Source organism: Papio anubis, unplaced genomic scaffold (assembly GCF_008728515.1).
Source record: "Papio anubis isolate 15944 unplaced genomic scaffold, Panubis1.0 scaffold263, whole genome shotgun sequence".
In the NCBI taxonomy this organism is placed as follows: Eukaryota; Metazoa; Chordata; class Mammalia; order Primates; family Cercopithecidae; genus Papio; species Papio anubis.
Window position 1 is genome coordinate 70,548 of NW_022162709.1, and position 12,641 is coordinate 83,188.

General features: G+C 32.8%; 1 long non-coding RNA gene across 1 annotated transcript in view; it reads right to left on the reverse strand.

Annotated features, from left to right (window-relative positions):
- Positions 1-336: 336 nt before the first annotated feature.
- LOC116272929 overlaps positions 337-12,641 on the reverse strand; it is a 30,597-nt gene continuing 18,292 nt past the window's right edge. Inside the window, exons 2-3 of the long non-coding RNA XR_004181452.1 lie at positions 5,277-5,354; positions 337-4,449 (exon numbers count right to left, since the gene is read on the reverse strand). This is a non-coding gene — a long non-coding RNA (uncharacterized LOC116272929). The remainder of the gene's footprint in view (positions 4,450-5,276; positions 5,355-12,641) is intronic.

Consider the following 12,641-nt stretch of genomic DNA (forward strand, 5'->3'; position numbering starts at 1 on the left):
TTAATTAACTTGATATAATCATTCCACTACTTGTGTGTTCATATATAGAGATACATCACATTGTACCTATTACATATCACAATAATAATTCATAAATTAAAAATAAAAATTTAAATTAAAAAAAGACAAAATCCCTGTCACCATGGAACTCTATATTTTTTAAAGAAAGCACATGCAAAATAAAAGATTTTGGGGGCACCGGCAAAGAAGGATTAAAGAAAATTTCAAGATGCTATTTAAGAAAAGTTCTTAGATCCTGATACACAGAAGCAAGTACCATTTTTAATGTTCATATCTGCTTTTTCAATTAGTTTATGTAAGATAATATACATTGTATTCTTGTAACAATCTTTATTGAACAAAAATAGGCCATCTTTCAGCATCTTTTATTCTTCATCATTCGACTGTTAATATTATATAACACAATCCAAATGAACACATAGTTTGGGGAAGTTTAGGACTATACACACGACTAAGAAAATGTCTCCTAAGTAAACAGTATATGTTTTCTTCACTCTCTAGGTCTGGCCAGTTCAACCTATTCTATGGTACGCTATGGTGTCAATAATTATTTCAGCCTCTGCTGCAATTAGTGCTAATTACAATACCTGAGCTATAAAAATAAAAGATTTCATTATAGCAAAGTTCACAAATATTGTTTTAGTTCGGTTATCCACATTGCTCATCTAAAATAGTACATTTTCTTTACATATAACTGTCTTAGACTTGTAATTGAGGACATTTTATGAAACAGATCTGTATCTGAAACAGCACTATGATGCTAAACATCTGCATAAGGAATGAAAAAAAGTTAGCAACCTAGTTTTTTCAATATTCAGATACTTGAGATTACACAGAAAACCACATCCAGATGAATGACTGAATTATTCACTTTTCTTCTGAGAATTTTGGCATTGGATAGACACAGCACTCATTTAAATTTAATGCATTTTAGGAACAGGTTCAGTTTACATATTTAATGCACATAAAAGAAAACACAAAGCTAAAAGAAATTTCTAATTTGGAAACAAATACATCAAATACATAGCATTGATTACTATTTTAAAATAACTATAGAGAAATACAATTGTTGGTTCTGGTTGCATCTCTATTAAAACAAGTTATTCCATTGGAAAATATCTTTTTTCTTAATAAGAATCAATTACATATTTTTCAAAATGTAAGTAATCTTTCACTGCTTATCATTACAGGTACATAATAGAATTATACTCTCTATAATCAACATTTAGGTTGATATTTTATTCCATATAAGGACGGTTGGGATTTAAGTGTTAATTCCTTTAAAACAATATCTGTTTATTTAGTTGTTAATTAAAAGATGTAAGAAATGGCCCCTTTCTCATACACAAATTCACAAATGTAAGAGAAACATTTTTAACTTATCTGATTATATTTTAAAGCAATTAGAAACTGAGATAAATAAAATGTATTCATTAAGGTACAGTCATAGAATATACTAAAAAAGAATCTCAAACTTAGCTATTAAAAGGAACTCCTAAAAATATTTTTAAAGGTCTCCTGCTACAAGTTTCTTTTTGTTTTTTAAAACAAATGATGCAATGAATATAACATAGTAAACTTTGCTGGATGTATAATGCCATATATATTTAAAGGAAAAAAATACATTGGCCGGGTGCGGTGGCTCACACCTATAATCCCAGCACTTTGGGAGGAGGTTGAGGCAGGTGGATCGCCTGAGGTCAGGTGTTCAAGACCAGCCTGGCCAACGTGGTGAAACTCCGTCTCTACTAAAAACATAAAAATTAGCCGGGCATGGTGGCAGGTACCTGTAATCCCAGCTACTCGGGAGGCTGAGGCAGGAGAATCACTTGAACCCGGGAGGCAGAGTTTGCAGTGAGCCGAGATCGCACCATTGCGGTCCAGCCTGGGTAACAAGAGTGAGACTTCATTTCAAAAAAAAAAAAAAAAAAAAATCATATGGATCCAAAGCCCACTTGATCAAGCCAGGAATTAATAAAAGAAATTTAGAACATAGAGAAAATAAACAACTTTAAAATGAAGCTTGATAAAAACGTGATTAATATCAACCTGAGTTCTTACCGTTCAACATGTTATCTCTCATGACAATTTCAGAAAATAACAGCCTGATTCTCCTTTTTTTTCATTCCAAAGATGCTTCAAAACATGCTGTGCTAGATGACATGGTGAATAACTTTCCATAGGACCCACAGGGCCTACAAGGGAAGTTGGGCCCCAGGGTGGAGGTGGGAGACTGAATATAAATTAAAAATAAATGATCTGCTTCCCTGTCATGAAACTATGGAGATGGTTAGGGCCACTGAGCACAGTGGGAAAATTCCAAGGAACAGGACTTGCTAGACTAGCAGTATTCTAGTTTCTATAATTAAATTATTTTTAGAAATATGAAGGAGTCAGCAGAAACTTCAGACCTTGATCTTTTATTTTATCCTGGTGACTTCATCTGAAAGCTCTATAGATCATCCATAAAGCTAATTATCTTTTTTTCTTGGGTAGCTGGTTTTATGAAAAATGCAAATGCCCCTTGATTTACAATAGGGTTACATACAGATAAACAAATCCAAAGTTGAAAACATTGTAAGTCTAAAATGCATTTAAGATACCTAACCTATGGAAAATCATAGCCCACCCTAACTTAAACCTGCTTAAATGTGCTCAGAACATATACCTCATCCTGCAGTTGGGCAAATTGTCTAACACAAACCCTATTTTATAATAAAATGTTGAATATCTCATGGACCATGTATCACTAGCCCTCCAAAAAAACAAAAAACAAAAATTCAAAATTTAAAGTATGTAGAAATTATGAAGTTTTCACGGAATCATCAAAAAATCATTAAGTTGAACCACTGTGGTTGGCATCTGTCTGTGCTAATAAATGACACTGAACCATTCTGAAAATAGAATTGCTACATAAATACATGATAATGTTACTTTTACAGCTAATGATATTTTCCAATTCTCCAAAACTTTAAATCTATTTCAATATGCCATTTTGATCAGAGGTATGCCATTAAATCTCAGAATCTAAGTTCATCTATTGATTACACATTTCCTTTAATATATTTTTATTAATTATCTTCTAGGATACACTGATCCAAATGTATATATTGTGGTTTGACAGATCCATCCTGTAAAACCAATGGTTTAATATGCATTCTACAGTTGCAAAAAGGTTTTAAACAAAAGAAATGATTTTTCAGTTTAGACAACTTAACTGTAGTCGTTAACTGAGTCTGCAACTTTGAATGTCCTATGAAACCTATTAACCAGATAATTATTCAAGGGTCAATTCCACTTGCTTGTGAGCTACTTTCCAATTATTCATGAGTGCAATTATTTGATTAGTGATATTCCTATAGAAAATCAGAACTCTTAAGGATTAACACTGCCATTGATTTATTTCAATAACACATTTGTTTTCAAAAAATATGCAACTGGGTTTATTGAATCAACATGGCTATTGTACTTTCATCAAACCCCTGCTTTGTAATAGGTATTACCTGCTTTCATATTTGTATTTTAGAACTCACTCTTCATTCCCTACTCCGCTACCCAACTTCATACCAAAAATCCTGCCAAGTATTTCAGACAATTTGGTTATTAACTTGGAGTAATTGCAGTAGACATACATAAGAGATGTGTCTATAGAATGCCAAAATATTTAATCTTGTCAGAAATTTAGTCATTCATCCAAATATTTTGTCTATATGATGCCAAAAATACTTAATGAATTATGTTAGCTGACAAAATTCTTGACCCAGAATTATCTTAGCATTGTTTAGACAAAATGATTGTTAGTAATTCAAAATAATACCAATAGCAATAAACACCATCAAAGAAACAACGTATTTAGGTTGGCACAAATTCCAACCTTGAGGAAAGTGACTTCAGTTGGCTCATGTGGACTAAACCCTTATAGATATGATTGTAATTTGGATTCTAAGAATGCTGAGAACCCACAATATTTTATTATCCTCCAGTTGATTTTGGTAACTACATCATAGAAGTACTAGATATCCAAACGAACCAGGAGAATTACATGTTAGATAGCATTTGAGTTAAACCAGACCAATTTATATGGGGCAATTTACCGATGACAACAAAATTTTTATGACTGTGGATATTCATTTCAATTAGGTTATTGCTTAAGGATCATAATTGGTCTGGAATCTTTGAAAATTTGTAGACTACTTTATAAAGTTACATAAAATTGTGAAAAAGTTGCATGCTTTAGAAACTTAGTATTTCCATCAAGCTTGTGGTCTAAAAAGAGTATGAAGACAATAGCAAATGGACGTTTTTAACACAGTTTCTTAGTATTTACAGTATTTTTTCTTCTCTAGCTGCCATCCCTTCAAAGCTGGTCAATGGTTTTTCTGGGGCTTTTTTCACCTCACATTCAGAACAAGGAGGCATTTGCAATTTCTGTTAAACAATACAGAAAAGACAATTAAAAGAATCAAAATAAATACATGTTAAGGTAAAAATTGAAAAGTCTAACAGAATAAGAATGAAAATTCATAGATCTCAACAAATACCTTAGAGAAAATGAACACTGGACAGAAATGAAACAAATGTAAAGATGTTAATTATATTCCATAAAACTACAAAACAATATTTTGTCTAAAAAGAGCAAAATGTTTCAAAAACTATTTTGAGAAAACTTTGCCCAAACCATTCAATTCTGTTTTAATCTAATTCAAAGTTTGAGAATAAGTTATATCTAACTCAACATTTTAGTATTAAGTGAAATAAATATTAAGAATGTCAATGATACAATATTTTTGGTCAAGTATAATAAATTACAAATAAAAATTCAGAATTAAGCTCTCGACTTGTGTTTATTTTGTTTGCTTTTGTAAGCAATATGTACTTCTTTTCACCTCGTCTGCTTCCTCAAATCCTCTTTAATCTACTTTGTCCAAAAAGAAATATAGGCCTGTTTGATCATCCTTGTTTATTTTTGTTTTATTTCCTGGTCTGTGAGAGGGAGGGTGCAAGTGAGGGAGAACTCCCTTCTCCCTTGACCTTCTGAAGGCCTCACATAGTCAAGCCAAAAGCTTAGTAGAAAGCAGAGCAGCCTTGGAAAAGCCCAGGGGCACCAGGTGAAGACACTATATAGTATATAGTATTAGCTATATAGTATTAGCAAGTACAACATCCTGCCCCAGCTAGAGCAAGAGAGAAGAATGTTAAATACAATGGATTCAAGAAGTGCTTTTTGACATAATCAAAATAAAACAAACACATACCTGTGGGATAGGCTCAGTTTCTGCAGTGGCATTACTTGGAGGACTTTCTTTGTGCGTCATTGAACAGGTTCTGCCTTCCTACAAAAATAGTAATTGAAAATACATCAGTGAAGTTAAATAAAGAAAGCGGGGGGGTAAAAACACTCTCTTGAATTCTTCCTGTTGAGAAGATTCTATCACTTTGATCCATACTGAAAAATCAAAAGCTTCGGACAAAAATCTTCACCACAGCAGTGGGATTTCAAGGAGAGATCAAACATTCCTGGCTGGTGTGGGGATCACAGTGGTGCTTATGGCAGTCAGCTACTACAAAGAAGTACGATTCCAGTGGAAAATTATTTCCCTGGAAAACATTTAAAAAGAAGTAAAAGATTATAAAACTACTATATCTGCAATGAATCCAGACTCTGTGATTCATACATGTCAATTATTTGAGTGCCTGTAGGAACATCAATATTGCAAGCTAGGAAGCAATGTAACTAATATGACCACCAATCTGTCTTGCATAAAATCCTCATCATCTTTTTTGAAAGATAATATTTCTGGAACTAAGATCCCAGGAATTTTACTGGCCAGAATATCTGATCTTACTTATTAGCTTCAACAGTTTAAAGGAAGATGAAGTGTTAGCAATGAAAAAAAAAAAAAAAAAAGATCCACTTGGGCTTCACTTCCATTTTAACCAGGGTTAAAATATTCAATCCTCCCTCCCTCCCCTCTCCCTCCCTCCTCTCTTCCTTCCTTTTTTCACTTACTGATAATTTTCCTCCTTCCTCTCTTCCTGTCTTTCTTCTTCTTTATTATATACATACTTTTAAATTAACAGCAACATACGTGGTGTAAGAATCTGCATTTGTGTGTGTGTGTGTGTGTTAGATTTCTCATAATCTTTTCCATGTGCAAGACAGAGCCTAACAGTTTAATAATTTGTGAACACTAGGCCAGGTGAAATGGTTCACACTTGTAATTGCAGCACTTTGCAAGGCTGAGGTGGGTGGATTGCTTAAGCCCGGGAGTTTGAGACCAGCCTGGGCAACATGGTGAAACATCCTCTTTCCAAAAACAAAAGCAAAAGCAGCTGGGTGTGGTGGTGGCACATGCCTGTGGTCCCAGCTACCTGGGAGGCTGAAGGGGGAAGATCACCTCTGCCTGGGAGGTTGAGGCTGCAATGAGCTGTGATCATGCCACTGCACTCCAACCTGGGCTACAGAATGAGATCCTGTATCAAAAAAGAATATATATATATAAAATTATATATAAAATTCAAGACCACTGGCCCACTGATATCAAAAAAATAAGTTTCTTTCCAAGCAATGAACCAGGGGATAGAGAGCTAAATTGACTTTAAACTCTGAAAATTCTGAGTAGAAGATAAAAAGGCCTACAGAAGATTAAACCTACTCTAATTCAGATTTTAAAGGTTATTTTACATGCTCCCTCTATTCTCATATTATATTGCTCTTAATTGAACACAAACCATGTATCTGTACATTTCTTTGCCCATGTGTGTGCTACCCCACTTCCTTCACTGCAGGCCCCTGAAAACCAACTACTCATTTCTGCCATATTTCATCTTTTCTACTGCTAGACAGACTCAGTCACCCTTCTGGGCTGTAAAAGTAATGCTTATAACAACTTTAGCACTTACCGTTGTTTTTATATATGTAATCATGCCTGCCTCCCCAATATATTGTGAATAACTTTAAGACAGAGACAACATTTATCGCCACTAGATCACAGCTAGATGCCTACCAAAAAGTGGTCGATATGTAATCTCTAAATAAATAATAAATAATTTTAAAATATTGGCCATGTAATAGTTCAATACTTTAGAATTTTTTTTTTATTATACTTTATGTTCTACGGTACATGTGCACAACATGCAGGTTTGTTACATATGTATACATGTGCCATGTTGGTGTGCTGCAGCAATTTTCACAAATGCCTGCTTTCTTTGGCCATATTTAGGCACATTTTATACACAATTGGTTCTTCTAAATAAGCCTACAGTATACAGAAAAAGTGAGATTGTCACTATAAGACTAAAAATAGCTGAATTCTTAACTAGCTTATTCTAAATACTTTTAAACTACCTAATTCTAAATATTTTTTAAGTATTCTAAATATTATGTATTCCTTTATATACATAGAGGAGTCTTCTACCCTGCCTAAGGAAAAATATTTTTATTTTTTCTTGTGGTATAATTTATAATTGGAACCTCACATTTCTCTAGGAATATTATAATTACTCTGTTTTGCTGTAATAAACCAACTGGCTGTTGTTTTTATTATTCTTGCATTTACCCTTTGGAAAATTAACTAATTGTAAAAAATCAAGCTCAAAAAATGTAGTTCATAGAGAAAGTCATTTGAATAGTGTAGGATTTCCCAAAATGCACTTGGTAAGAGTGGAGTTCATGTCATTTAAGTTTAGGGAAAAATTGATTTCAACATTAAACAGTTGTATTTATTGTAGTTCTTCTCAGAAACCTCAACATACAATATCTTAAAGTTTTGATCTTGAATGATCTGATCACATAATCACAGGAGATGACTGCTAAAAAACCACTCCAGGGTGATAATTCTGTCCTACAAATATGGGGTTTGCATTTTTAATCGGCATGCTAGCAATTCAAATGTACCTATGAAATTTGATATTCACTTCATAATGCACAATATGTTATAAATCTCTAAGAAGGAGATATAATGTACATATTTCTTGAATATCTTTGACTTAAAACTCTTTATGAATAAAGCTTCACTGAGGTCATTGTCATGAGGAAGACACTATGGGATTTGCTATGGAATATATTTCATTAATGTTAGCACAACCAACTATTTGAGATAAGTCTTTGATCATCTGAACAATGAAAACCTACTACATTTCAACATTAAAGAAAATATTTTGTGGCTAGAAGACAGCTGTAGCTTTTTTGATACTTTTATCTCATAATGAATAGTATCTTTAAATTTACTCTTTCTGTGCTTCACAGGCATTGTGGAAATTTCATAAGATGGTTCATAAAATTGTTAGTGAGTCTCAGAGACACACCAGAGATAAGGCCACAGTACTATACTGCATAGGTTTTGTGCTTTAATAAAGCCTTTTACTACACTTAAACCTTTGCTGAAATAGAGCTCAATTTGGTGAGACACAAAGGGTGGGTTTCTCATAGAGTTCCCTCACTCTGTTGCAAATAGGCCCTGGAATATCAAAAATTCCAGAGAACTGTTGTGAAGGAAGGCAGGACAAATTTGGCCCATTACCAACACTGTAGTATAAAAGTAGTTTTGACTATTGGTTAAAAGTGCTTTGGAGTGAAGTAGACTTTGGTTTATGTTTTAGCTCTGATACTTATCCATTGATGACCAAGTTATTTTTCTCTGGGCTTCAGGTTCTTTGGCTGTAAAATGGATCTATTTCTTTATGGAGTTGATTTAAGGGTAAAATAAGAAAACATAAACAAGTATTCAGCATAGATTAACAAATAGTAATCACTCCTTTTCTTTCTCCTCATTTGATTATTGTTATCACTATCATTAATGATTACAAAACAATACTTATGATCAGTTGATACTGACATTATTTTATGTCACAGAATCAACAGCGATGCAATTACCAAATATAGAAAAATAAGAGGAAAGGTAGAGAGAAGAGAAGGAAAGGAAATAAAGAAAGTGCTGAGTAGAGGTACTGCAAAACATTTCTTACTAATGCTTCTCTTTAACAATGAAGGTAAAATATAACAAAAAAAAATTAGGTGGGAAATTAAAGAAAGAAAAAAAAAACAAAATTAAAAAGAGAAATAAGCTTTCCTGTATTAGGCTAACTTGTTTGAGACACAGCAACAGGCACAGCCCAGACCCAGGGAACGTCTTGATAATACTATCTAAGAAGCCAGGACACAAAGGAATGTGCTCTGGAGACTCTCCCAGCACTCTCTCAACATAGCGAGAAAAAAAACAAATTTTCCTTTGTTTTATAATATGAGTTTATAGATTCTTGTTCTCTGTAACTAGTAACTTCAAGTATTTTGTTTATGTAAAAAGTACAGAGAATGTCACATGAAGCCTGAGCAGGCCTGAACTACAGCTGTCTAGGCACCATAGTGAAGGTTATAAGATAAACCAGTGCAAGGCTCTTTAAAGCAAAACCAAGATAACAGACATCTGGTTTGCTTGGCAATGGTCATGTGTAATCCTAAGTTATGAACTTGTCACAATTTAATTAATTGTTCTGCCTCTGTATCCTTGTTTTTGCTCAACTGTAACTGTAAGCTTGCTTCAAGTTAGCCCACCCTCTTTTTAAAGTGTGTATAAAAGTCAAGTGCTGTCGTTGTTCTGGGCCTAGTGTTTGTATGTTAAATCTACTGGGTCTGAGTGCACTCAATAAAGATCCTGCTGTATCCCAAGGTCTCTCTGATCCTCCTGATTCTGCAACAAATTTTTGATACTAATGTTTTGCTTTGGAAAGAAAAAATGTTTGAGAAAATATAGGTTTCAAGATGATACCAAATTGTGTTTATATATTTAAAGATTTATCCAATAAAACATGGGTTTAGAGTTATAATGTGAATCACTGAATATAGAATTAAACCAATGGACTTACTTCTAGGGAAGTTCCCTTGGAAACAACAGAATTTAATTCTTAAAAGAAAACCTCTTCATTCAAAAAAGCTACGCTACATTACACAGTAAGAGGTGGGGTCACTGAGAGAAAACAGGCATTTACTGCAACTATAGCTAAGATCTAAAGAGAGTAGCCAATGTTATCTAAAGAGTAAATATAATTTTTTAGACAACTATTGCAATAACTTTTGCTTATGCAAATATAATTTTGTTTTTCCCTTTATGGCCACACAAATGAAACCTAGACAATCTAATAAATTATCTTTGTTATCCTTAAATTGCCTCAACACTGACAGTCAAATTGAGCTTCTAAAATGGTTCTATACTTTAATCATTCATTCCACAAACATTTACTGAGTTTCTATTATGAGTCAGGCACTGACAGAAAATAGAACAATAAAAACAGTCAAGGACTTTGATGTCAGTGGAGGTTATATTCTAGTGGAGAAAGCATAAATACATACATAAACAAGAACATATAAAAGAGAGTATCAGAGAGATTTAAGTATAATGTTGGAAGATGCCTGCAGGTAACCTCTGTAAGATGAGAGCACAGGCTTTGAGGTCAGGCATATCTATGTTCAAGCTCCAGTTCTTTCACCTACTAATTATCTATCAGGGGAAGTTCTGCAACCTCTTTGGACTTTAATTTCATCAACTGAAAATAGGGATATTAATATACATCACACACAATTTCTATACATTTTAAACATAAATTCAATATGTTAGTGTATTTGCGTGACATATTTTAGATGCATAAGAATCATTTGTTTAATTATTTCAGGTGCCTAAAACCAGTTACATTTTTTTTCTTTCCATTGCTTTTAAGTTTATATGCTTTTCCATCATGTGTGATTTAACATGTAAAATAGACACATAAATATATGTGAAGTAAATTAAGGATGATAATTCTGTTTCAACTTAATTGCTGTTTACATATTTACTATAGATTATAACTGTGTCAAGTGATATCAGGATACAAAAGAGGTATGTTTCATAAAACACATTGATCATACCTCAGTAGGTTCATAACTTATAAAATTGCATGACATGGCCATTGTTAATTGTGCTGAAAATGTAAGATATACACATCTGTTTTACCTGAATGGTTCAGTGTCAGTTTACATGAATAGGGCTCTGTGTTTCATCAGTGGAATTTTTGGACCCTGCCACAAGAAAAAACTTCAAGGTCACAACTAAAGGTGATTCAAAAGAAGGGAAACTTTCCATGATGTGAACTGAAGGGCAATAGGAAAGTTTGAAGGGAAATAGAAAAGTTTGAAGGGCAGTAGGAAAGTTTATTCTTTTTAATTTTGTCAGGCAATTTATAACTTTAGTCTTCAGTAACACACACACACCCACATATACACACACACCATTCATAGTCACTCACAATGCCATTATTATCAAACTTATATATGAAATTACATATCTGAAACATATGATCTTTAAATTGTTTAATCTATGGAAAAAATTATTTTACAACACATATTCTAAAAATTTCAAATGCTAGTTATGGACTTAACTGGGATATTTTGACAGGCAGGATTCTAAGATAGTCCCCATGTTTCTCATCCGCTGGTGTGCAAACATTATATAACACCCTCCTCTTCAAAGGTTCTCACAGGCAGACCCTATGAATATGATGGTATATATAACTCCTGTGATCAGGTAGTTGGTTGGCATTTTAATAGAAATGGAGATTATCTAGATGGACTTGGTTTGTCAGTTGAACCTAGAAAGATAATAAATATCTTATTTTTGCTTTGCCTTTGCTTTGATTATTAAACTGCAGTCTATTTACTGGCTCCACATTTTTTGAAGGTGGACACTGGATAATTTGTAAACAAATACACTTCTGGGAGATAGGTAATATTTAAATAATTTTGTGAACATAATATATAGATAAATTTAGGTGAAAGGATAAGTTAATCTTTTCCTCATTTGTCTTTCTCCTTAACTTCTTTTTGCTACATATACTGCTGGCTCTTTCATTTCTTAAAATTCTGTGTTTCTTAATGCTCTTCTCTTAATGTTTTATTATCTAATCACTTTAGTTCTCATTCAACTGAATCCTTAAGTGAGTAGATTCCCATTTGGATGTTTGCATAGGTATGCAATTTTAGATATTAGATATTAGATATTATTTTAGATTTTAGATATTGACATATAGACATGTATACCATCACTTTTTATTTTCCTTTATTAATTTTTTTCAGAATATATATTTTCTGCTATTTTATGTATATATTAGTTTATACACCTACACACACATACTGCCAGGTGATTTATAATTTATAATTGCCTGACATACTGTGTGTGTGGGTGTACAAACTAATATATACATAAAATACATATATTGTGTATTACCTACTGGGATAACATGCTCAAGTGATCAAAGTTGTTATTATTTCCAGGTGTTGCATGTGTAGCTGGAGTATGAAAATTGAAAATAAATAAATGTTAATTTATGAATTAGTACAGTATAACTTATCAGGTATCTGTTATGTACCAGATGCTGTAATTGATTTGATATATATTTCATGTGATTTAATCCTCATAACAATACTCAGATATTTTTGTCTTTTTTACACATGAGGACAACAAGATTAACAGAGCTACATAACATCCTCAAAGTCATAAAGCTATTGCTGTTACAATTGAGGCAAAGTCTCTTGCTGCAAATTTGGGATCTTGCAAAGATTCATATTTTCTTTCTCCCATTTTATTATTTAA